This window comes from Hetaerina americana, unplaced genomic scaffold (genome assembly GCF_022747635.1).
Source record: "Hetaerina americana unplaced genomic scaffold, ioHetAmer1.1.p SCAF_1, whole genome shotgun sequence".
NCBI lineage: Eukaryota > Metazoa > Arthropoda > Insecta > Odonata > Calopterygidae > Hetaerina > Hetaerina americana.
The window spans coordinates 76,358,046-76,383,455 of NW_027286069.1; positions in this window are offsets into that span (position 1 = coordinate 76,358,046).

Genomic DNA, 25,410 nt, shown 5'->3' on the forward strand with positions numbered 1-25,410 from the left:
GTAGATCCCAAAGAAAAGGGAATAAAAATTCTAAGAATAGCAAGAATAAGGAATAGAGGTATTAAGGTAGAATCAAACGACTCTGATTTGGAGGAAAAACTAAAAAGCTACGACTGTTTCCAAAAGAGAGAACTGATAATGAAAAAAGAGGAAAAGAATAAGCCGCGTCTCCTTATAACGGGAGTCAAAGAGACACTTAAGGAAGAAGAAGTACTTAAGTGTATCAAACTGCAGAATGACCTACCTGAAGAAAGTGAGGTAGCTCTAAGGTATAAATTTGGTAAAAGAGAAGCCAAAAGAGTAAACTGGGTGTTAGAAGTTGACGCCACGACGAGGAAAAACTACTGACAAATAAAAGAGTGTATATAGGCTATGAATCACACCAAGTCCGCGACCACCTTACGATTCTACAATGTTATAATTGCCAGAAATTTGGACACTTAGCAAAAGAATGTAAGAGCGATAAGAGTACCTGCAGTCATTGCTCTGGGGAACATGACTCGAGGCAATGCAACGAAAAAGGAAGCAGTCCAAAATGTATAAATTGTGCGGAAGCTGGAAACGGGAAATTTGACCACAATTCCCATGACAGCAAATGCCCTATCATTCAGAGTAAGTTGGAGTGGCTAGCCAGTACGATAGACTATGGAGAATAATCAACATATTCTTAAAATAGGGCAAATAAACACCCAAGGAGCCAAAACGCCCACATTAGAACTGAGGGAAGTCAGCGAAAAACTCGGAATAGATATTTTATTTGTCCAAGAGCCCTACGTCATCAGACCGGGAGAGCAAAAGACCTGGAAAAAACCAGGGATGGGGATGCGGGCAAGAACCATCCCAAGTAATCCAGCAAATAAGGTTTTCGCCAGCATTATCTTATTTAACAACAGCCTGGACGTCCTGGAGTTAACACCTTACTGCGACGACTACCATGCTGTCGCTGAGATAACGTCAGGGAAAAGCTCAATAATAATAATAAGTGCATATTTTCCTCCGAGCAGGTGTATCAAACCGTTCATAGAACACATAAGAAAAATCGTTAAGGAAAATCGAAGTCATAAAATCTTACTATGTACAGATAGTAATGCCAAAAGTGAAACCTGGTTTCATAGGTTTACGGACTCTAGAGGAAAGTCAATTGAAGAACTAGTCCTAGCTGAAGACCTCTACATTGCTAACTGTATCGGAGAACCGTTTACCTTCTCCAGTCCGAATGGCAAATCCAACATAGACCTGACTATCGGTAATGCCAAAATCATCCGAAATATCACCAACTGGAAAGTCCGGCCAGGGAAGATTACCAGTGACCACCAATTGATCACCTTCGACATTAAGGAAGCTAGTTACAGGGAAACACCCGAAATGAGATATATACTGAAAAACGCTGATTGGGAAAAATGCGAGGAAACCTTCCTGAACGAACTAGTAGCCTCGGAACGGAATACTCCATGGACACCAACAACGGAGCAAATAGATCTTAATATAGCAAGACTAACCAAAGCTATTAAAAACTCCATGAAAACAAGTATTCCAGTAAGACATTACAGAGGCAAAACTCATCCTTGGTTGAATGACGACCTAAACATCCTCAAAAAGCAAGTCCACAAACTGAGAACCGTCTTCCAAAAGAGTCGAAACGAGGACAGAGGAATCCATCGTCTGAGATACCTAGCAAAGCTAAGGATATATAAGGAACGTATTAAAAAATCCAAAGAAAATGCTTGGAGAAAGTTTGCTAGACAAAACTTTGGAGACAACTCCTGGGGCTTTATCTACAAGCTGTTCTCAGATAAACTGAAACTCCCAACAATACCAGGGACTAGACGAAATGACAAGGGTGAGGTAATGCTGATAGAAGAATGGATGGACGAAATGTTGGACACCCTTCTACCTGACGAAGATCAATCAGATAATTGTTACCACGAGTCTACCAGGTGAATGTACAATGAACCGCTTGAGAAAAGCGCCGCAAGGCTCTTCTCAGACGACGAAGTCAGTGAAGCCATCTACCTGATAAGAGATGGCAAAGCCCCCGGCCACGACCAGATTCCGGGTACTGTAATAAGAAAACTGTGTCAGCCTATCTCAGGAGAGCTAACCAATATCATTAATGATTGTATAGCCCTCTCATACTTTCCGAACACCTGGAAACTTGGGAAGCTACACGCTATTCTAAAGGATAAGCGTAAAGGCCCAGCGAACGCTGAAGCATTCCGACCAATCACTCTCCTCCCAGAGCTGGGAAAGGTAATGGAGAGACTTATTAAAAAGAGAATTATAGAAGAGGCTGGGGAATGCCAGATCTACCACCCCAAGCAATACGGGTTTACTCCAGGGAGAAGCACGATTGATGCCATAACTAAACTGCTGAGACTAACTAACAACGATTGCAAATACACCATGGTGGTTTTTATAGACATAAAAGGCGCTTTTGATTCCGTCTGGTGGCCATCCGTAATTAAAGAACTAAAATATTTAAGGGTCTCCAACAACCTAATAAAATTAGTCAAAAACTATTTTACCAACCGCGTGATAGAATACTCCAGCAAACACCTCAAGTTCTCTAAAGTAGCCACGAAGGGGTGCCCACAGGGTTCGGTTCTTGGCCCAACCTTGTGGAACCTCTTAACCAATTCGCTTTTAAGAGAAGAACTCCCGGATAGGTGCGATATTATCGCATACGCGGATGACATCGCAGTAACTATCCCTGGAAACAGCAGAAAAGAGCTGGAAATGTTGGTGGAAAAAACTCTACTTATCCTAGAAACCTGGGCAAAAAGTAACAAACTGAAGTTATCCATAGAAAAAAGCCAATACATGACCCTAGGAGCAAAAATATTAAGAAACCCGGCATGTAAAATCAATGGAAAACAGCTAAAGAGAACGAAGACCTTTAAATACCTCGGCATACACATAGACGATAAACTTACCTTCCAACCTCACGTGAACTACATTTGCTCGAAGGTTAAGACTATCTTTGGTGCCATTAGAAGGCTTTGCCTCGTACATATGGCCTCAAACCGATGGAAAACATTTATGAGGGAGTAGTAATACCCATAGTCACTTATGGGTGCGAAATTTGATCCCATAGAGTCAATCTCGCAAGATTCGAGAGAAAGCTAAAGGAGACACAGCGTGCCTGCTTGATAGCGATGTGCAACAGCTATTCCACCGTGAGCTGCGACGCACTCTGTATAGTGGCTGCAACTCCACCTCTAAAATACCGAATTTGGGAAAGAATTGCTATAAACAAATCGAGGAAAAAATTAAATATAGAGTATTTCAACCTCTCGTTAGATGCAGAAAATGCAGTACAAATATCAAAATTAAAAAGACTACTGAGACAGGAAACACATAGAGAATGGAACGACGAATGGAACAGAACAGAAAAGGGAAGGAAAACAAACCGTATATTTCCGAACATAGATGACCGGATTAAATTAAATATTAAACACACATCAGCAAGCACACAAGTGTTAACCGGACATGGAAACTTTAACTCCTACTTAAACTTCATAGGGAAATGTTTTACCCCTCTGTGTAACTGTGGAAAAGAAGACACAGCAGAACACAGAGTGGAGGATTGTGTTTTCTATGAGACAGAGCGGCAACTCTTATGGAACAGTATGGAAGAGAAGCTAACGAGCTTTAGGGAAATGACTACATTCTGCCTAAAGAACAACAATAACCTGCTCGGAAAATTTGCAATAAGAAAACCAGCAAATAATGAACCACAACAAGCGAACTAACTGGGAAATATTTTGTGTAAAATTTTGTGTAAAATTTTGTGTAAAATGTAGCAATGTATTCTATATGTCTATTGAGTGATTTTTTTTCTTTTCTTGAATGGTTTATCATTAGTTTAACTCCCAACATATGTACCTGTAGATGTTAAAATTTTAGAAAAACTTTCCTTATGTCTGATTATTTTTGTCTTTTTGTCTGTTTTGTTATGTATGTTGTTTCCTTATGTCTCATTATTGTTTGTAAAAAGGGGAACTAAGATTCAAAGGAATCCCCAACTAACTGTGAAGTAAAATAAAAGTGGACCCAGGAAACCATTGGTCAAATGGGTCCAAAAAAATGAAAAAAATGAAAATGGACACAAATGAGTTTTGTGTGAAGACCATCAGTGCACGGTGAAGACACCGTAGCCAATCACAGTCCGTGTTCAAATGTGGGGTGGAGTAATTATTTCTTATGCTTACATAGGTTTAGGTTTAGTTATATTTCGTTTAGTTACATATTTTTAGTTACTCGTAGAACAGCTTGTTGAATTCCGGCAAAAATCAAGAATTTTTTCAATCACCATGCAAAATTGTGCCATGAAAAACTGAAGCGGCAATATGGGGGAGGTGTAAAGACTCATGTATACTCTCATAAAAACCCGTTCATTAATAAAAAATCCAACCGGTTTCAACGAACAGTAGCAAGCCTATTAAACTTCGTGGTGAAACACGGTAGTACTCAGCTTAAGTCCACGCAGTAAACAATAGGAATTGGAGGACCGGCCCCAATGCAGGGGGTGAAAAGGAGAATATTTGTCGTAAAAGTCACTTAATAAATAATAAATGCACTCCTCATTATTATTCGTGAATACGAAAAAATAAACTTTATATTATCACTCATTTTGTTGAAGTATGTTTCGAAAACATGATATTACATGTATCACCTGTATGTTGAGTATGTGTGTATTTGGTGTAAATTGTCTTTAAATGTATTTTTATGAATGTATTCTCTTAAAGAAAAAGAAAATTATTGGCGAATTGTTAAATCCGAATATGAAGTGCACGGACACACATATAAAAGAATTGTTATTTTGATATTCCTTTTGATTAACAATTAAAAATAATAGCCTATTTAAGCATGCGCTGTCATGATGTATAACAAATTTTACCGCCATCGCAGTCATAAAAGCGTTCTTCGGAAATAAAGATGATGTGTACTGAACATAATAATGAACATTTAAAATATTTGTCACCTGCGTCATCATTAAATGAATTAAGTGAAATAATATGCGTTGGTATCAAACGTACCGGATCAAGAAATTTATCTAACGCTCTCCGTGAAACATTGAGTCAATTCTTAGATAACGCCAAAATGAAGTGCATCATTCATAATAATCCATATTTTAAATTAAAGGTATTAAAAAATTCAAATTATTAGCAAAGAGAAATAGTACAGGCGTAATGCTGTTAATGCGTTGTCTACATGCATTATATAATGTGGCTGTTGCCTAAAAAATCATAACACTAACTGAAATTTATCCAGCTTACTATATATATATATATATATTTATATATATATATATATATATATATATATATATATATATATATATATATATATATACACACACACATGGGTCGCGGTAGTCCAGTGGGTAGAGCGTTGGACTGCTGACAGGAGGGTCCCGGGTTCGATTCCCGGGCACTCTGGGCACCTGCAGCTCCACCCAAGCTAAAGAGATTTTTCGGGTACCAGGTCTTCCTGGGAAACCAAAACCGGCACAGGGAAAGGAATTCGCCCCCCTACCCTGATGTGTAAATTTTCTCACGCCATATAGGGCTTAGTACTGGGTGATATAAGATAAATAACAGCCTGCATGAAACTAAGAAATGAATACTTTCCTACAACCCTGTGAATAGCACTCTTGAGCATCATCTTACTTATTGGAAAGTAATGCTGTAATAGTTTTTTAAGGTTTAAGAGGAGATAAAGAAAAAAAGTCTTCCAAAAACTATATGTGATATTTTAGGACTGACTATATCTTGTCATCAGCAACTAAAAATTCGTTTACCAGAAAAAGGCAGTAATGAAATGAGAATTTACCTTTGACTCTATCCGCTTTCTTCAATAGTTTTACGGTTATTGTCATGGAGTCTGTGTCGCGGGGACATGATGCTAGTTCTGATGTTTCGGAAAAGCCATGTAGATGGCAGTCTCAATACACAATGTCGCGGGGACATGATGCTCGGACATCTAGAAGAACTCATGCGAGCTAGTGTCCTTTTCGCCGAATCTGCGATAGCAAATTTGGCGAACAGTGGCTGGACAATTATCATTTATAATATTTATTAGTGGCGGGTCAATTCCTCTGCATTACTTTACGGGGAGCATTTTTTTTTGCCATTTTTGCTCTCTGATATCGACATCAAACTTTTCTCCCCTTTCCGAGGAAGTCACCAGGAAGACGGCGCTAAATAGTTACCAAGAATCATTTTGGAAAATTAGTGGAAGCGCAGCATCAATGGCATATAGTGTAAACTTAAAATAAAATATACAAGATTTAAATGTCGATTGAGTGTGTACATGAAAAAGGTTATAAAGAAATCAAAATTAAAATTCATTGCGAAATTAAATTAAATAGCTTACACAGTTGAACATACATTCATCATATGATAACTAGAATCTAAATCGATACCTGAAGATTATATGTAGATATACAACAACCTCTTCAATCTTTCTTCTCGGGTTTCAATCTGTCATACTATATTTTTACTAGCCTAGTGATGTGAATAGAAATTTAACCACACCAATAACAATAATATATTAAAACGCAGCCGCATTAAGAGAATTGTAATAAGTAATTAATTCTGAGTTTTGAAATTTGCCAAAGCTGAATTCATTCAAGATAAAAAGAAGTGAAAGAAACCAGTGAGAAACGCTTTAGCTGAGCCAATTCCCATCATTTCCGCGCTAGTGGCAACGAAGACTCGGGAAGAGTTCGAACGGGTGGGGAGCGGGTATTTGCGTGCAAGGTGCTGCGAAGGTTATATCACTTCGCGTGACCTACGCTATTTACATAAGATACGGGACATTACGACGACTTTACCTCGTCCTGCTGCAGGATTCAAGACCACGACTTCCAGACGACCACGAAATGGATTGACCATGCCGGCGGAATCCGAGAGACCGGTGCTTCGGAAGAGTGTTGGACGTGGTCGAGAAAACATACAATTTGGACTATTTGGCCCAAAAGACCAGAGTCCTGGAGTATGACCGATCTTGAGGGCGTTGAAAATTTCTTCAGCTGGGAAATACTCCATATCCCAAAAATTCATCCATTTGTTTATGCCATTGCTTAAATATTTGCAAATAATCTTATTTTATCTGACTTATACGTAACACTTTCATTTTACATATTTTGATTTAGATGTAATTTTTCATCGTTATAACGTTTAGACACGATAGGGGTGAGGTTAAAATACTGGGTTAAACATTTGACTCTAAAATCGATGTCTAAATGGGTTTTTCTTTGGTTGGGAGGGGAAGAACACTGTGGGCAGTGGTGGAATATGTGATGTGTTATGGGGTATGAGGATGAATGGTAGGGGAAAGTAGAAGGGAGGGTGGAAACGTATGAAACGCCAATTTTAACTATTTAAATGTCATTACAATAACGTTTATGGTTTAAGTTTATTAGCCACAAAAAGGAAATATTCCCAACTGAATTTCCTCTATCAATAATTTCCAAAACGGTACCTTATGTGAAATATAAAGTGCAATTCAATTCGAGTTTACCCCGGAAAATATTAAAAGAAAGAAGTATAAGCAAATAGTTTGTTTTTATGCTCTCGATTGGAACTAAAACACTGTCCAACTATTGTGGGAAAAAAAGAAAGATAAGCCCCGTTGATTAAAACCTAGCTGGACGGAACCTCTAGCGATTCGCCAAGGAAAAAACACCGATTTAAACAGCGCATCAATGTTCGAATCCGATTTGAGGATTGTGAATGCAGTTAGTTCGCAGCGTAGGGAAGGCTCTCTTCATTAGAGCTGTGGCGACCGCCTGGGTGGGAAAGGGAAGGAGGCGTGTCCGGGCGAAGGAAGTCCCGGAAGGAGGGCGCGGGCGAGGTGACGCAGGAGGCAATAAAGAAGAGGGGGAATAAAGAGTCGACGGGAGAGAATAAAAAGGAAATAAAATGCGCCTCTGCTTGGCAAAATTATGATCCAGCGAGCCCGTTTTTACACCCAAATGAAGTCCGTGAGATTACGGAAAGAGACAGGAATTAACGTTAAACAAAGTCACCAGAGGATGAGCCAAAAAGGCAAGGGAATATGCACAGTGAAATACGATGCGGAAATGACACGCAGATTCATGAGCGTAGTGCGGCGTAGAAAGAAAGGAAGTCAATAGATTTAATTTGAAATTAATATTCAATTGATCGAATTAATTTCTACGTATGAGGGAAAGAGAGCGATGTAAAGAACGATCAAATCGCAAGCGAAAGAAATGGAAAAATTGAGACAATTCATCACCTAATTTAATCTATCTTATTTACTCTCAACAAACATTGTGTCACGGAATCCATAATCACTCATTCGTAATATTATTTTGCTCCTTGCCCTTGAATACACTTGGATGGAATAATTCGTTTCGTTTCTAAAACACGGTTACTCTTATTTGGAACGAATTAATCCCTCGGTGTAATTCTCTCTTGGCATCTCACGAAAGCGACCTTCGGCTCCATTTACATCTACAATCATTACAACTATCTTCTCAATGTAGATACAGATCCATACCTTCATAGAGACATCAATGTCTATTCACATTGGCAAACATTTAGCCTTAACTACTTCAATCAACAGTGATAAAGTTACGAGTCGTCCTTTAACACCAGTGACACGTTTTTTTTTCAAAACAATCACCCAAGGCCTCATTTACGACTAAAATCCCCGTGCTTATTTCAGAATGCTTCCATTATAATCAATGACTGGTACTTCACTCCCATATTCTCTTCAAACCTTCCATGACCCTCTTCTAATTACTCTCTCTTATGCCCTCTCCATAATAGTCAATGCACACCAAAGTTTCTAGTACTATATCAAAATAATTAGAGGAGCTAGGTTGGGAATCACTCATAGAGCGGAGTATAAATTACTGATTCAATCTCTTGCATAAATTGGAAGGATGTCTCTTTAGCAATGATGTTGAAAATGTTTTAGCCCCATCGTATTAAGGTATGGGAGATCATGTAAATAAAATGAGAGCGATTAAAGTGGAACAGATAGATGCCATTTTTCCCACGAACGATAAGGGCTCAGAATAACTTCCGACCGCGCCAGGAAGGAAAAATACTTTTGGTCAAAAGTAGTCAGGTACGTAATTACCCCCTGCCACATACCCTAGTGGTAGCCACCACCAGTTACAGGGTACTGTGTAATAATAAAAAAAAAGAATCGATTGACGGTTACCAATCACGGAGTAGAGCCAACGTGATATGAAGCATCGATCGACCATTATTTTTTCCTAAGTAATCGATACCTTTCATTTGTTCATAAGAATCAGGTATCCGTTGCTATGAATAAGTTTACGAAATAAAATTAAACAAAAACAGTCGGAGGGAATGAAACGTATTGAAATGAGGGAAGATTTTCAATGTGGACCCTAAGGGACGAAATGGATCCCTGAGGGTGGCAACTAAAGAAAAGATGAAAGTGACGGCAGTAAGAAAGAGAAAGAATCAATTCCAGAGACTTTCAAGCATGAGGTGCGTTCAAATTCTTCAAGTTCAAGCTGACACTTTTGCCACTTCTCAGTATTATCTCCCCTTAAGCGGATACATTTTTCACAACGTCGACGCCATGATTACACGTTTGCCGAGAACGCTTCTGCAGAGGCCCCTTTTACCCACTGGAAAAGCCAGCTTATTCGTAGTCGAGGCTTCATGGAATTGTTTATCACAAGACGTTTGGTTATCTTTAAGCGGTCACACACACGGACGTCCATTTTTCCTATTCATATCACCATCACCGCTTGTCTTGCTCAATTGGCGATGAATTACGATGGCCGTTAAACCATGAAAGTGGAAAAAACGGATGATTACCTAATGCTCCTTTACGTCAAACGATACTATTTTAAGCGCTAAAAACACATCTGACTCTAGCGGAAACTTAGCTAACCCTGTTCACTGTACGGTGTAGCCGTTTATTCCTTGTATATGTAAAAATTGTTAATTTATTTTGCGCTCAGTCACATCTTATTACCAACTCGACTATTATGAAAAAAATTGCTTGACTTAAGAACTTGAACTCATCTCGTATTATGGATGAGAGGAAGGTAAGGAAGCAAGCAAGAAATGGTAATTAAGTAGCGTGTTAAAGATAAAGTAGGAATGAAGATTCCAAAATTAAAATGGAAAACAATTGATTATTTGAAAATTTCTATGAGATATCTGATACGCAGTTAAAAAAGTTTCGTACGATTTGCGGTTCTTCAACACACACTCAAGTGCCTACGTATATGAGTTTAAAGGAGTCACATTTTTAACAGAAAATGAAAAAAAACATCCATTGATACAACTCTTCCTTGTATATGATTGAAGGGATACGAGTCAGAGTAAGCTCAAGAGTTTCCCCGAGACTGGAGATTTACGCATAAACAATTAAATGATATTTGAACTAATCCGATCTCGCGGAATTCAAAACTTTATGTTTTGGTTTAACCAACATAATTGTGCCAGCCTCAAAATAACTTCTCTGTACTCAAAGATATAAAAACGTTACTAGCACAGCAATTATTTGGTTTTCATAAACAAACCCGTAGATAATAATGGACGATCGTTAAAATCGATGTAAATCGAATTTTAGTCAAGATTTCCGTTATACGTTATCGAAAGTTTCCCGACTGATCCAAAAATTCATTGCAAAGTCCATTTTTGTATTTGTCTCCGGAGATATGACTGATATCTAGTGTCAAATAAGGATCCGATGATTGCAAAATAATTGAGGTAATTCGAAGGTGCCATTTCCACCTGGATGCACGTAATGTTTGGTGGAGGGCGTTTGCCGAGTTCCACCCAGATGATGGAGTCAGTTCGGAGCTGAGGTGGCAGCGTGATCTGGGGATGAGAGTGGGAGGCCTGTGGAGCAGAGAGGGCTTATCAAAGGACGTCCTGGAGATTGAGCGCCGCGGGGAGGCTAGGACGGTCCAATGCGGGCTCCGTCGTGGGACGCAAAAGGGTACTGGGAAAAAAAGATGCCCTTTAGGTTCACTTATAGGGGATAATTAACGAACCATCTCTGTGTGACAAATATTCTTTCTCCCTGTGCGACTGGTCTTTGCCGTGCAGGAGTGAGAAAAAAAGAATAGCTTAAGAGGGCTTTCTGCACATTTTGGGGGACGAAAAGTCTGAAAGTTGGAAACATTGCCCATTGGAAAATTAGCCGCGCTTGACACTTGTCCCAGGAGTTCCAAGTTCACGGCGTGATAAAATATCTGGGGAGTGCTCGAAAAAATTCCAAACGTGTTCCGGAATTTCCGTTAGGTCGCACCCGCACGTTTACGTGCAAACATTTAGGTGTGTGAGCTACTTCTAAATTTGTTATTTCCATTTGTGTGTAAATTTATTTTTTCATTTTCAAAATCAGTGGTCTTTACGTATAATTGTGAAACTTTTCAGGACTTAGGGACAGATAAATATTATTAAATGGTCGATTTTACGTCGATCAAAGAAAATTAAAACTAAAACGCACTATTCATATTGACCATCACGCGGAACATATGTTCAAACAATTCTATAGATTTGCAAATTTCAAAGACTGTACAAGAGTTGGAAGTGAAAAAAGTGTTACTTTGTTTCCCATCATCACCAATTTTTTTTAAGGAGAAAATGCCTTTCCTGAAACACGCCACATTCGCGTCTATCTCGAGTGATATGAAATTCGGTAAGGTTGAAACCGGGAGAAAATGTAGCCGGATCAATGAAAGTTTTATCTAGGAAGAACAATCTTTAGAAGAAATCACTGCAAACCAATCACAACCGCGGAAGTGACGAAGATGTATTGTTAGGATGAAGACGCGACGAAATTCATTCCCATATGATGAAATGGACAAAAATCTTGTGAGTGTATAGCTGAAGAAATTTTCCGCAGTTGAGGCACACGTGCTACTTTTTATGTCGGTAAACTCATGGCCGTGAGTACGAGGTGTATTTCAAGCTCAAAATACACCGAGAAACAAAAAGAAAGACAATGCTCAACACCCCATACTTTCAAGCATACTCTTACACTGATTAAAAAGCTGAGGGGGCAAATGGCTATAGTTGTTGCTATAAATTTCAGTTTCAAGTTCAACTCTAATTTATGTATGAAATGAAAAACTTAAACATACATGGAAACACACAACATTATTATCATGTTAAAATAAATAATATAATCCCGAATGACAGTTTGTCATATGCTCTAATAAATATTTATATACATTTAATTAACACTAATACTCAAAAATGGTGAACTTGGCGCTTGCAGCGTTATACTTATATGAATATTCGCAATTTATAATGGGCATAACGGAATGGCTGTATGATGTCGCAAGAATGGTACCCCTGAATGTCCGCAGATAGATCCTAGGCAGTGTCCCGTAGGGTTCCGTCGCAATCCGATCCTGGGATGATAGGAAATACAAGGTTGTAAAAATTTGATGAAATGACAATAAAATAAAAAATTTGGTCGTCGTAAAAGAAATGAGAAGGGGTTGAAACGTGAAGGAGTTGAAATTTGGATGTGAAGTGATTTCGTATCTAGAAAAACAACCAATTGGCCTCCGAAAGCAACTCCGGACTGTGCAAAATATTTTCGCTTCGGAGAATGAATTCCTATTCAATGCAGGGATGTAATCTTGGCAAACGAATCATGAGCGGAAAACAAGGGAATCTGGATCCATCCGAGCAGGGAAATACAAAATTATGTGGCTTTCTCGGAATTTAGGGGGCACGAGATGGGTGGTAGCTTTCCAATCATTCCCCGTGGGGCGTTCTTGATCACCTTCATTATAATTGACAAATAATCATTTCTGCCCTCTTCTCCCATATATTTAATGAAGCTATTTGGTTTTAAATATAAATATTTAAAACACATCGTTAACTTGGTCCTATGCTGCGCACTGCCGGAATGTCTTGGCGTATCTGATAAGCACAGTTTACTTGAAAAATAATATAAAGTTCTTTATTTATTTATATTATAATTTTAATTATTATTTATCAAATGACCATTGATATATACATACAATGTATTTTACGCTCTTAATTATTTATAAAACATTAATTAAAACTGAATTCACGAAGTAACAGAAATGTATGAACAATCTTGGTTGATTTTGCTGAAAGAACTCGTGGAGAAATGTTATATATGTTGTTATTCATTTTGATTATATTTTGCAAAATGAGGACTTTTGAAATTAGAGCAACATTTGAAATTCATGAATATTCAAGTCTTCGGAACGCATATAATTGAGTGTATGGTCTGCCATTAAAAGTTTTCACTGCTGTTATCCGAATGACTCTCCATTACCAACAGCTGCATTTTTATTACGCTCCAAGTAAAAAAGGAACAATCAGTGCGATGCTTGCTAGAACAATACAAAAAAACAATATGCAATACAAAATTAGGGAACGGAATAAGGAAAGTAATTGTCAATATGAGCTAATAAGCTTTACAGGAGTGTCCAGCATTCAAAATCAGATGCCGTCCCTTTTACACTTTCATATAATGGAAATACCCAGTCACCGCAGTAATCTGTGTATTTACTAGTGGCACCTGAAAACGCAAGCCTCACTTCAATAATCCTCGCTAACATGAATGATTTTTAAAGCTAAATTACTTATTTTGGGATCGGCTCTGATCTACTTCGGAAATTTCTGCTTTATGTTGCTTACTGTTATTGCTATTACAGATTTGAGATACTTCTGTTACAACAGTCACTTACGATATTGCACTAGCTTTGAATTTCCATCCAGAGTTCATTCCCTTGGGAGAAAAGAACATGGGGAGAAGAGGATATCCTCCGACAGTAAAAACGTCTTTTTACACCAGTTCTGGTGCGATAGTGGGGCGTGTGTTGTTTGTCTGAGCGTATCCCTGGCATGGGTTTTAGTTTCTCGCGTATCCCGACATAAGATTTGAGTGAATGTTTTCGGTACTTCTTTAATTACAACTTTTATATGATCTTGTTTATTTTCGCGAATGACATAAAAAAAATTGTGCGGACATTTGAGTCTCCTTTAAAATATAAACATTTATGGCCTCAGCAACTCGCCACCCGACGGTAATAAAACATCAATCGCGCGCCGTCCTTATAATGGCTCACTTTGGTAATCAAAACTTGTTTACAGCGTCCTAATTATTCTCGAATTCATCCAGCGAAGAAAAAAATGATTAATTATGATTTTTCCCGCGTGCAAACAATTTTACATGAGATGACGATGCGCACACGTCAAATTTCCCTGGGCGCAGAAGGGGTGGAACGTAGTCGGAAAAGGGGTCGCGGAGGCGCCCAAGAAAGAGAGCGAAGGGGAGAGAGGGTGGGATACCGGTCGCTTTGACTGCACGGAATTCGCTAATGCAATGAAGTGCAAGGATGATGGGCACTTGCCGTCCGTGGGTCTGTTAGTTAGCGCTCGACGGGGCGAATGGGGCGGAGGGAAGCTATTGAGGGAGCGTTGACGGTGGGAATCGAGTGAGAGGTGGTTGAGAGGAAGGGGTGGAGGGAACGATGGTTAAGAGGGTGGTGGGGAGGTTCTGTCCCCGCCGTCCCATGTGTCGCTGAGGAGAGACGGCGCTCCGTGACGTCGTTAAACTGACAAAGTGCTGCCCTGCGGCGGCGGGCGGACGAAAGTAAAAGAGCGCCTGGATTCTTCCTTGCCCTCTTCCGTCCTCGTTGCGAAGGGGGGGGGCAGTGGGATAAAAGGGGGGAGGGGTTTGTGGGGGTGGGGCAAGGAGGGCTGGTTTGAGGGGGCGGAAGTGCTTGGGGAAGCTCCTAAATTGAAGGGTCATTCTTGGGAGTGTTTGGGAGTGAAGGAGGAGGGGGATGAAGATAGAAGGAGCCCTGCAATGGCCACTGTTTGATTAAAAGAAACAAACAACGCTTTCGGATGACGTACCCTCCGATGCTAACAAGAAGACGAAAGAATGTCCTTCTCCCACCCCAGCTCTGGAGGACTCTATTCATTTGAGAGTCCACACGCGCAAACAAAAATACGCCCGCTTGCCATCGGGAAGTCATTTAAAACGGAGGGACACAATTTTGGGTTGTTTCCATTCAAAATATGCAAATAATTAAGGCTTACAGAATAAGGTCCGAAGCAAACAAAGTAATTGCTTCGACCAAAAACACCTAAATTAACAAAGGAAGCAAAAGAGAAATAACGTAAGTATTTTTAAGCATCAGCACACGACGAAAGGGGAAGTATTCGTATCAATGGACCTGGAATTAATATAACAAGAGGGAACGGTTTCCTGGATATTGCTTTTGCACACACTTCTTCTTAGCTTAAGTCAAAGGAATAACCGTATCTGTTACTTGCCTTAGATATATATAATTTAACAAATCTCTTAATCAATATCGGAGATAATTTTAATGCCACTATTTGATGATTGTGATTATAATGCTGGGGCCAATTTTATCTTTACATCGTGTAATATCGACGTGGGATTTTTTTGACATTTTGGTTTATTTTTGCTCCAACGCCTTAAGTGCTGCAAAACGCTTTGGGCACATAGAAATGGGTACGGATGGGCAAAATACGGTAAATGCGCGCTTTTATCTTTGAAAGAGCACTCGCAAAACCAGAAATAGCAACAACTGTGGGGTAAATAATGTTCGGCTTTTCTAACGGCACACAATAGGAATTGATATGAATACGTGTTTACTACCCGTATTTTGCGCAATGGTTCACAGCGCAAAAAGGACTCGCATAACGTCTGAATAGCTACCTAGAGAGTATTCCACAACAAATTATCTAAGAATGAAACATTGTAAACAAGACATCTGTGAAATAAACTGAGCCAATATTTGCAAATGTCGACTGTAATGAAACGCCCTAAAATACCCTTTATTAGCCAAATTAATGTTTTTGCGAGAATTAATGCGCTTGGAATGTTCGTTAGAACTTGTAACAACATCACACAGGCCCAAAAAATTCAAGGAAGAATAATAAAAGGCAAAAAATACTCAAAATCAAGAATCATACGGTACAAAAGAGTACTTCAAAATTAAATGGGTGGTTAACGAACAATGAAAGAAGATACCAAGTGAATGACTATCTCAGAAAGATACATGAGAGTAAATAAGGAGAAAAAAGCAGCAGGTATGCCACCCATTTCTGGAAACAATTTAGTTTTTATATCGTACCTATTATATCTGCTATTGACGCCTCGTATTTAGGTCAAAAATGCTCTGTCAAGTATTGAGTAAATCAAATCATACTACTTTGAACAATACTCATGTTCAAAATAAATTTGAAATCCGTAGAGGGGTAATCAATTGAGAGTTAAGTATTGAATTTTCCTACCAATATTGCTCCTGGTTGACCAGTGTGGGTTAAATTTTATTTTCCAACATGTACCTACTTCAGACTTTTTAGTCCCTCCGTAAACCAATCAAGTAAGTTTACCCAGTTAGCTCAACGGGTAAAGCACTGACAATCTACCTTGACGATAACTCTTACTGCTTCCAGGTGCACCTCTGGTAAGGATGCTTTGTCTTGCCCTTGCGAATTTTTCCCAGTGGATTTTTGCATGAAGATAACCGGTGGTGGTCACAGCCGATGGACCACCACCAAAGCTAGAGACACTGAGATATCTAATTCTCAGGTTATATTATGAACATTTCAGTGAAACGAACTCTTTTCATGTTATTTCAACAACCCTTACGCCTTTCTCCGAATTTCTTTCTCTAAAAAAAAACCTTAACCGCAGTTTAACTACCAAGGTGCGAGGTTTCGTTGAAAGCACCGTGATCCAGACTTTCACATAACCGGGATAAGAGTATAAAAAAATAATAATTAAAATTTTTGTTCATTTTCGATATACGGTGGGAGCTCCTTCCGCGTTAATTGCTTTAGTTTGACGATTCACCAGTTAAACGCGGACGTTCGGTACCTGAATGCGATAGGGAGAAGGGGAGATGGAGAGGGGGATGGGAGGGAGGGTTTTTGAGTCGTAAAATGAAGTTATGCCGCAATAAACGTAAAATCCCTTAATTACGGCTTTCCGTCCTACGAAATTGGATGCGGGACTTAGCTTCCCATCTCAAAAACTATTGAAGAAGAAGAAAAAGAGGGCGAGAGAACGAAGGGAGAATGTGGAAGGACTACGGAAGGGTTGAGAGGGGGATATAGCAAAAAGAAAATATAATGAAAAACGAGAAAGAAAAATCGAGGCATTATCCTTACCGCGTTCAGTCAGTTCAGCAGTGCCTCCGGAATCGTTGAACCCACAGATGTTTCCGGCTTGCTCATTAGTCTTGAATCCAAGACGCAAGACATGCCAAGATATTTGATAGTAAACTGATGCAATTAAAAATGGGAGTCCCTTGGATCCGTCAAGGACGTATCCCGCATCGGAATTACAATATTCCCCGTCGGTTACGTGGGCGTCGGCGGGGGGAGTGGAGTTGATATGTGAGGGGTGTGATGGGGTGGGTGTGTGTAAGACAAAGAGAGAGAGAGGGAGTAAAGACGTGCGCGAATCACGTCCGTGCTCTTCGTCGCCGCCGCGACGCTTCAAATAATCCCGCTTCCTCTGCGTATGCAAATCACTTCGCCTCGTTAGGCGATACGGAGTCGCGGAAAGAGATATCCGAAGCGCAAGAGATCGACGCCGAGGTCTTCCCTCTCTCCACCTTCCGCGGCGGGAGCGTGTGTGTGTGACCGCTTTGTAAGTAGAATAACGCGCCTCTCGCACTTATGCAAATCTCTTCCAGGAAGGATATTCAATATTTCCGGCTTAAGCTTCCAGGTTGATTCGAGATTCGGTGAATCACCTCTGCCGAAGCGTTCTCAAAGGATTTGAGGGAGGAAGGGAAAAAACCGGAGTGAAAGGGGGTACCCACGGGTACACGCGCCCACAAATGACTACCACGGCAAACTTGATTATTTCCAAAGATAGACCTTTACCAAAGGAACCTTTTAGCAACACCAAAAAGGCATTACAAAATAGTTTTAATCGGGCACAACTTTTCCCCGCATCAAGGGGTCAAAAATTCTTCAATCCTTACCCCAGGACGTTGCTTTGTCCTACACCCTGCGGTAACATTAGGCCTATTTATGCATTTAACATATTTATTTGCAGTTTATTATACATTTTAAGAAGCTAAAAAGTAATGAAAAGTTATTTTTTGCGAAGCATGTCTTTTACCCGCTGCTCGTGAGATTCAACTTTCAATTTCACTCCTAAACATACATAAAAGTGGCTCAAAAATTCATAACAGTAGCTCTCTTGAAAACTTTGGTATGATAAAAAACAAGCCACGCCATACTTTGCAGTTTAAAATTTTTATAATTGTTCGGATCTGCTGAGCGAGAGACAATGGTATGCTACACTATATTTTGGTGGTGATCGATGCATAGCTCTCGAGATCAGAATGATAAGCACAAGGTTTATGTTATCGTTATGTTCGGCCATTATTTTATGCATGATAAATATCAAAGAATGTCTTCGAAAAGATTGACCTTAAATGATCACTCAAAGAATAGTAAACCATGAGTAGGCAAGGTTTTAAGGTGTATGTGCTGCTTGACAAAAATATACTTTTTTATCATCTTCTTACTTGTACTATGTATTACAGTAATGTTTTAAAACTCTTTGGATTGGTATTTTATGACTCTTAAAATCTCTCTGTTCGTTAATATTTTATTAATAATTGATTGATGCTCATCATTACAATAAAATACCAATAAATTCTCTCAAATATGCACATACAATTAAATTAGTACATCTTAAAAATTTATTTTATAAGACTCTTATATTTTAACGAAAAAAAATATGTTTGGTGAAAAAGCAGGTGACAACAGTTCCTCTAATTTCATAAATGTATGAAGGATTAATCCAATGTGTTAATCTGCAAAAAATATAATTTTGCAGCAAATGTTAAAGCATTATCAGGAAACATATTTTCCACATGGACTGAACTATTGACGTGGTGACTGAACTAGTGTGTTTATATTTCCACTGGAAGTGTACGGGAGGGAGGTGGGCAATTGCACTTGGTACGTGCCTACCTGCCTCCAAGAGTATCACTTATGAAAGTGTTCATATGGCGTGAAATGTACAGTGTGGGGGAAGGAAGGCGGAAACCGCTTCAATTATCTTCCCATGAAATGCTGATGGTCACGATTAGGAGAGAAAGTAACCCTGACCACCATGAGAGCAACTTCAATGGGGTAAGATTTCAACTCGGATGGGGGGAGGCCAAACCTTTGAGGGTGTCATCACGTGAAATTCTGTCGCAGATGAATCGCAATCCACAGAAAATACAGAAGAGGATCGTAAAATGATGGCGCTGGTCCCTGGAATATGAAGTCATTTTATGGACAGGGCAGTTAAAAATTATCATCAAGATATTGAGGTATGAATTATGGTGAGGAAATAATACTATCGTAAAATAAAGAATATTATGCAACATTTTCAGAGTGTAAAAATCATTCGCCTTGACTGGGATCCCAGTCAAGGCGAATGATTTTTACACTCTGAAAATGTTGCATTGTATTGCACATTAGCGGACTTTGACTCCGTTAAAAGTTACTGTTGCGGCATCGCCCGCAGTTTCTTTGGAAATAAAATTATAATTTTCAACAACGAAGCATTGCTTGCAAATTAAATTGCTTAAATTCCGTTGCACCATCATTGTGTACATACTAAATTTTGAACTCCGTAGTCGTGCATATATGCGAGGGTGGTCTGAAAAGTTTCCGACCTAACAAAGATACAAGACATTTTTTATGAACTTTTCTGAGGAAAATATTCAGACCACCCTCGTACATAGAGCATAGTGCATGTACACATAGGGCAAAATCGGTTTACATGGGTCAAATGAGAAGAAGCTTTGATACCAGGGTCAAAAAACTTCGGAAGTAGTGCGGGATTACAGCTAGGCATTTGACGGAGTTTTCACATTCAACCAAGTTTGTTCCTAAAATTCTTCATTATGAATTAAAATCTTGATGTGGCGGTTGAATTGGAAATCGTGCGGCAAACAAGGGAGGGAAACTCTTGAATGTCTCGACGGTTGTTAATCATTCTCCCTTCGTGGCTTTAACCTTCCACACTCCGAAAATAATAACCGCCCGTACAACGACTAACTTACTAGGAACAGTTCCAGAGTAATTTAAAATGAATGGGGAGAGAGCCAACATAGGATAGTAGCCGCGGTCCTGAAGATAAAATTGAGGAAAGGTTAAAGAAAACAGGAAAGGCGAGTGATGGAATGCTATTCCATAAATACGTATCCTTACCATCACGGGGTGGGTGTAGCCATAAAAACTGATAAAGAGGTTGGATCAATTGTCAATTAGTCTGTCGCCTTAGTTCATGTATTCATGACGAGTGATGAAATCAATGTAATACCCATCCATGCATATTTCACAAACAAATATGAGTTGGATATGTAGTTTTTAAGAATTCTGAGGTTCTTATTTAATTCTGAAACCTGCTCCAAAACTTAGTTTGGATTAGTTCTTAGGCGCCAAAGTTTGAAAACATGCGATTTAGGCTGTTTTTTTTCAAAAATTAATTAATATCATTCAAAAAAGACAGGTAGGTGCTCTAATGTCAATGCCATAACAACCATTATATTATTGGTCACGTTATATCATAATTTCTTGTGATCGAAAATTATTTTTCCACCATTACTCAATTATTCTGTTGGTTTTCCACTGTCGCAAGAGCATTTATTAAAATCTTGAATTTTTCGATGCCAATTTCATGATAACTGAAACGGTAAGATGCTGTTTTATCGTCGTCCCTTGATAGAGTGCACACAAAAGCTCATACTAAGAACATTTTAATAAAATATGCATAATACCTCGATGCAGCCTCCTTAATTATTTCGGATAACTCGCTCCCCATGATGGCTCCACAATCATTTTTCCGTAATACCCGTTTTCTGACTTCATGTCCCGCAATCATATTCATAAATCAACTTTATACATGTACTTCTGCTCCTGAGACTCCCAGTAATCTTCATCTTGAGAGTCTCTTCAACCTCATTCATCCCGGATTCACCCTCTCCTCAGAAACCATTCGCTCCTCTCCCGCATATCTAATTGGTGATTCGGCTCAATCATTATCTCAACGTGACCAATCCAGCAGATCGAACTTATTTCATAATGGTGTATTACTAGCGCATTCAATTAACATTCTTTTATGAGCCATCCATTTCTCACCCTATATCTGCTATTTTTAGCGCTAGAATTTCTAAAGCATCCCATAACCACCGCAATTATCCCATAACCACAGAACCCTTTTGCCAGGATAAACAAATCACAGAATATTTCTATATCACCGTTCAAATCACAACTCATTCTATTTAACTTAATCTACATCAAACCCTAAAAGTACTCACAAGAACGTGTGGCGGGGAGTGTTACGGCACCAGGCAAACATGCTCAAATACTAGTTCATAGCATGCACATGAACAAACATTTGTTCTTACACATAAACACACGCATGCATGCCTATGCCGTGTGAGGCATCACGTACAGGGTTCGTCCGGAAAATAAGTGTACTGAGCTCAGGAAAAAAAATTTATTACACTTTTACATATCTTAAGCTAATATTCCTCAAAATAGGACCCTTGTGAGTCGATACACTTGTTCCAGCGGCGTTCCCATTCCTGGAACGCTCCCGCGAAGGCATCATCGGGAACCTCTCGAAGACACGTCGTCACGGCCTCTTTGACGGCGTCCAAAGTCCCGTATCGCGTTCCTTTCAAACTCCTCTTTATCTTCGGGAACAGAAAGAAGTCCGGTGGTGCCAAGTCCGGGCTGTAGGGCGGGTACGGCAGCGTTGCCACGCCGTGCTTGGCCAAGAAGTCCGACACGACAAGCGCGGTGTGAGACGGCGCATTGTCGTGATGCAGCCGCCAGATGTTTTTGATCGCTGGCCGGACGCGGGCGACTCGTTTTCGAAGCCTGTCGAGCACTTGGACGTAAAATGCAGCATTTACAGTTTGTCGTTCAGGTACAAATTCGTAGTGGACGACTCCCCTTTTGTCAAAAAAGACAATGAGCATCGCCTTGATCCGAGATTTGCTCATGCGAGCTTTCTTTTGACGGGGTGATGATGGGGTGTGCCACTCCGCACTTTGTCTCTTCGACTTCGGGTCGTACTCAAAGATCCACGTCTCGTCACCCGAAACAACGTTCTCTAAAAATATGGATCATTTTTGCAGTGATCCGCAAGTTGTGTCGCGATTTCCAAACGATTGAGTCTTTGATCATCACTGAGCACTTTCGGCACCAACTTTGCACAAATTTTTCGCATCTGTAATTGGTGCCTAATAATCTCGTGCACTATTGTTTTTGGCACATTACACTGCTCTGCTATCATCCGAACACTAAGACGACGATCAGAGTTCAGTACATCGCGAACTTTTCGCACATTTTCGTCGGTGAGTGTCGTTGATGGGCGTCCAGGCCGTGGTTCGTCGTCGACCTCTTCTCTGCCCTCCACGAACATCTTGTGCCACCGAAAGATCAAGTTTCCGGACATGGCTGACTCCCCGTAAGCCTGGTTAATCATACCGACAGTTTCGGTAGACGATTTCCCAAGCTTTACCGCAAATTTGATGGAATAACGCTGCTCCAAAAACTTCGGCATCGCGTTCCGTGACGTCGGGTCGAGCGTGGAGGTTCGCGTTAACAGAGCTCCTCACTACACCACAGCTCAGAGCCGACTGCCTTTTTCAGCGTCGCTTGCCAACATACCCCCCTCCAATCGCAGCCCGTCAGAGCGGTGCTGGGCGCGCCTGGAGCGGCGGGAAAAAATCAGTACACTTATTTTCCGGACGAACCCTGTAGTCTTGTCTCAAATCAATCAAAACCAATAGCTCAAAGTTCCAACCCCTTTAAAATTGCTGTACTATTTTCATAAATCGCTTTTACAGCATTCAATAATTGCTCATTTAGTCTATGCATATTATATCCACAGGTAAGGTCGCAAGAGTAGATAATACCCAGGGAGACTTGCTGAAGAGGTAAGAAAAAAGGAAAGAAGGGGATTCCTTGCACTTAAACGCAGTATTTATGATGGAAGAAAATGGCTAAAACATTTCTTTAGATACATTTTGATGATCCCAATCCCCAAGTCACTTGTGAAAACAATAAGATGTTACGTTTCAGTTAAATTACATTTAAAGTAACTATTAGAATCATCAATAAAAGGGAAAATGTTGTGTAAACAACTTCGTTGGTGGATATCAGTTTGCGGTTAGAAAGGGCAAAGGAACGCGTGATGCTATTTCACGGATGAGAACATTAGTAGAAATAAATATAATCAGTCACATACAGAGACCGATTATATTCCTAACTTCGTTGATATTGAGCTGGCTTTCAAACGCTTTGGGTAGGAAAGGCTAAGGGAGATATTTCGGAATATAGGAGTAGGTTGAATGGATAGGCGACTCATGCGCCACTTTCCCATGACTCAGATGGCACAGGTGGCAGAGGGAGAATCGGGATGGGCAGTAATTGATACGGAAGTGAGATAGGATTGCTCTTTATCATGGGTACTTTTCAACCCATATCATGAGGAAACGTTTAAGGGTAGTATTGGAATGAAAATGGGCGAGATGATTAAGTAATAGTGATTCAGTTATACTAGAGGTCGCAGTTATTATTATTGAGTGTAAGGTAGTAATATTATACAATATGAAAGAGGTGTGGGATGAGGATAAATACTTAGAGAATAAAAGCAATCAGATTTTCAAGAAGTAGAAAAGCTGAGTAAAATCTTAAAGATGAATGAAAAATAACAGAGTAGGTAGGGCAGTATTTTGGCGGTATTTAAGAGGAAAAAGGGTATAGCAGTGGAAAAATTAGGAGAAAAATTCCATTAGAGAAAGGTGCACTTACAAAAAGAAGAGAAGTTATGAAGAATACCCTGTGTAAAGAAGTAGGGAAAGGAATAGTAAAGGGTTAAATATGAAGCGTAGTACTTTATGGATGTGAGATCTAGTCTTTGAGGTAAGAGGATGAGCTTAGAGCGGAGGATTTTGAGGCGTCGGTGTGACAAGAGAATCGAAAAAATAAGTTGAACAAACGCCGATGTTTTAAATAGTGTGGGTCATGAGGGGAAGTTACTGGAAAAAATCCTAAAAAAGGCATAGAAATCGGATAGAGAAAATATTGAAAGGTGGCTGGATGCTGAAAGACGTGATGTAAGGGAGAACGTTGGGTGAACTAGCTAGAAGAGGGAAGAGTCTAGGATTTCCAGTCAGCATGAAGGCAGGCAGAAGTAATTAAGAAATGAAGAGAAAAAATTAGGAGGGGTAAAGAAAGAGGAAGTTCTCAAAGTACTTATAACTAAAGAGTCATTTGGGACTGCCCAAAATCAACTTTTAAATAGGTAGAGTACCTTGAATTAACTGAGAAATAGGAGGGAGAAATATTAAGTTGTGGTGGAATATTGGATACTACCAGATAAAGGAATATGAAAGCTAGGCGAGAAAGAAAGAGAAAATAAATATTTGGGTGGCATGAAAAGAGGTAGAGAGTTTGAGGACGAGAAGAGAAAATATTTCAGTTCAACAGGGATTTAGTTTCCCAGAAGTGACTCATAAAAACGGGAACATACGTATTAGTTTCCACAAACCATTTTAAATCTACCAGCGATAGACAGACCCTCTATTATAAATATATGAAGGCACTAATTACTGGGTGCCTTAACCGTAAATCCTTTCAACGACGAAAATGGGTATGGTATTTCCTAGGAAGTTCATCAATGTCAAATCCGATCGGTTCAATCGGGCTCTTCATTAATAAACTGTTATCCTTTGATGTGAACAATAAATGTATGAAATTAGATTAGAACAATAAATGTATGAATGTGGTGCCATTGAAGGGAACCGCATTCCCCCGAAGGAATATAGGAGAAGCTTTGACCTTCGACGATTACGTATTTGAGGAATGCCATTCAAAGTGTATGTACTGCTTTGCATCGAATTTTCGGAAATTTTGGTGATATGCGAATGGAATGAAATGTTTTAAGTCAATAATAGAGTCACACAGGAAGAGTGGCTGCCAAAGGAAACACTGACGATGTACGGGCATACGTACTTGCGTAGTTGAACCTTCGATGTCAACTACCTTCTGCACTCGTACCGCTTACTCTTGTTGCGAGGGAGATACCCTTGGCATCGCATTGATAATCGCCATGGTTAATTTTTTGGCGTATAATTTTTTTCGATTTTCAACTTTGACTGATATGAGATATATCATCTGTGCAAAACTGGAATGAATATTATGGTGTTTGATTACGTATTTGGACTTCATTTTTAGACACAACGTAAGTGGGACAATCGGCTAGCTCGCGGCGCGTCAAAAGTTTCCCTAACGAGTCACCGAGCCAACAAAATAAACAAACACGAGGTCGAATGTTGACAGGCCTTCCGCGTAATCTGCCGTATCG